At 32.7% G+C, this 2111-nt stretch overlaps 1 long non-coding RNA gene across 1 annotated transcript; it reads left to right on the forward strand.

Annotated features, from left to right (window-relative positions):
- Window positions 1-307: 307 nt before the first annotated feature.
- On the forward strand, window positions 308-1819 carry LOC112094611. Its single transcript, XR_002903627.1, has 3 exons — window positions 308-352; window positions 1465-1640; window positions 1778-1819. It is a non-coding gene; the product is annotated as an uncharacterized LOC112094611 (long non-coding RNA).
- Window positions 1820-2111: the final 292 nt, after the last annotated feature.

The following is a 2111-nucleotide window of genomic DNA, read 5'->3' on the forward strand; positions in this document are numbered from 1 at the left end:
AAAAAAATTCAGGAAAAATTTGGGCAAATTCGGGTTACGCCGGAAAAATAAAAAAAAAATCCGGCAGACGGCGAGGACGACTTCTCCACCGGCGGCGGGCAGCTGGGAAATGATTTTTTTCGGGCTACTCGAGCCCGTGACCAACAAAATACCTCGGTCGGGCGGCGAATGGCACCTGCCCGCCGTGCCTGAAAATTTTCGGGCACCGAGCATGCCCGCCATCTAAACTTGCACCACTAGTTCGAATCCTATCATTGATGCTTACTCGGAATCAATTGTGGACACGGTTAATTACTACAACTATGTGTTTTTCAATGCCGCGGGATGTGAAAGTAACTATTTCAGAATCGATGTAAGTTTCTCTACCTTTAAAAATATTTTAAATATAATACTCAATATTATATGTGTTAAACTTCATTTTTTAAATGTTACACTTAAGATAACTAAGTGTTATACAAACAAAAGAATGATGTTAGACACCAGCATGAAAACCGTCATATTTGTCGGATCAGTCTGGCTACCAGACTAAAGGCATTTCCTATGTATATGTATGTGTATATGTATATATGTTTTATGGATGAGACATTAATTGGCTGATAATGATTAGAATTATTGCACTAGCGCATGACTAATAATCATTATTATAACTAGACTTTAATCTTTTTTAAGGTAGTTATTTTGCCTGTTTAATTTTTTGGTGCCGCTTTGGTTTCCCCTTTTCATTTTCACATTAACATTGTATTTAAAAAAAATAAAAAATTATTGAGTGAGGATCCAATTAGGTAGATGAGGGAATTGTTAATAGGCGTCATGTAAAAAAAATTTAGGACTAATCTTCATTAAAGATACAAGATTATTCTAGTTAACTTGTAAAAGTGACTATACAAAAAAAACTTGGTGCCCGTGATATTTTTTTGTGACCAACTAAAACACTTTTGCAACTAAAGTTTTAGTCATTGAATGCATGAATATCTAGTGACTACAACATTTTAGTCATAAAAAACTTTCTATGACCGACTTTTAACGACAAAGAAGCGACTATATTTTTTTTAATTACGAAAGGCTTTATGCCACTAAATTTGGACTATTTATGGCTAAAAAATTAGTTGTTAAAAGTCAAATTTCTTGTAATGAAAGCATTATTTATGTCATACGTCACAAGACACATGTCGTCAAAAGAGTTGGTGCTATAATACAAGTTTATTAAAAGTGCGCCATAAAAAGTCAATTTGTCACCTAATTAAAATTTAGACTGTATTTGTTTATCATTTGAAACACGAATTGGCATTCATGATTACATTTTTTCCATTGATTGCACTTATTTGAAAAGAACAACTATGTCATTTAGTCAATGGAAAAACATTTTAAATTTTACTCTTAGTACTATTGGTAAAAAATTTTACTGATTAAATCACCATGTTCTTGATGTTACTAAATTTAAAATCTATAAAAAATATAAATTAGGATGACACACTACAAGGAGATCTTGCTTCTGTGGACATAGCTACCACAAAGAACTTGAACAATCTTATGGAAGCGGGCAAGAAGCTGCTCAAGAAAACTGTTACTTGCATCAACTTGGCCACGGGTCTCTTCGAACCCATTCCAAATGGTCCCTCCAACCAGGAAGAACTCAAAAGGTTGCACATATATATTTTCTGTCACACTATATATACTATAAAAATTAATCAACTTTTTTAATTACATCGCTGTATTTTCATTTTTATTTTTATTAATTGTTTTACTGAAAGACTTTATTACCCTTCTATTCTAATAGATTTGCGAACCTACTTTCCGACTAAAGGAGGCTCCGACTGGCTAACGAGAAAACCACTGCGTAGTTATTTTCAGCTGCATCGTCTCGATCGATCGAGTGCTAATAAATAATGAAATAAGCTCAACTTGATATAATTAAATAAGTCACGGTATATTTACCGTGTCTTCTATCAATAATTTGTATTTTCTTTTATGTTCGACATGTGTAATTGTGTTGTTGAATTTGTTTCTCTTCGAGTGTTGTCTAGATAAAAGTCGAAATAAAATCAGTGTGCTTTTGTATTTGAATCATATAAAAAACTAATAATTAAACCAACATGATACCAAAACGTAAA

This window comes from Morus notabilis, unplaced genomic scaffold (assembly GCF_000414095.1).
Source record: "Morus notabilis unplaced genomic scaffold, ASM41409v2 Scaffold7848, whole genome shotgun sequence".
Lineage (NCBI taxonomy): Eukaryota > Viridiplantae > Streptophyta > Magnoliopsida > Rosales > Moraceae > Morus > Morus notabilis.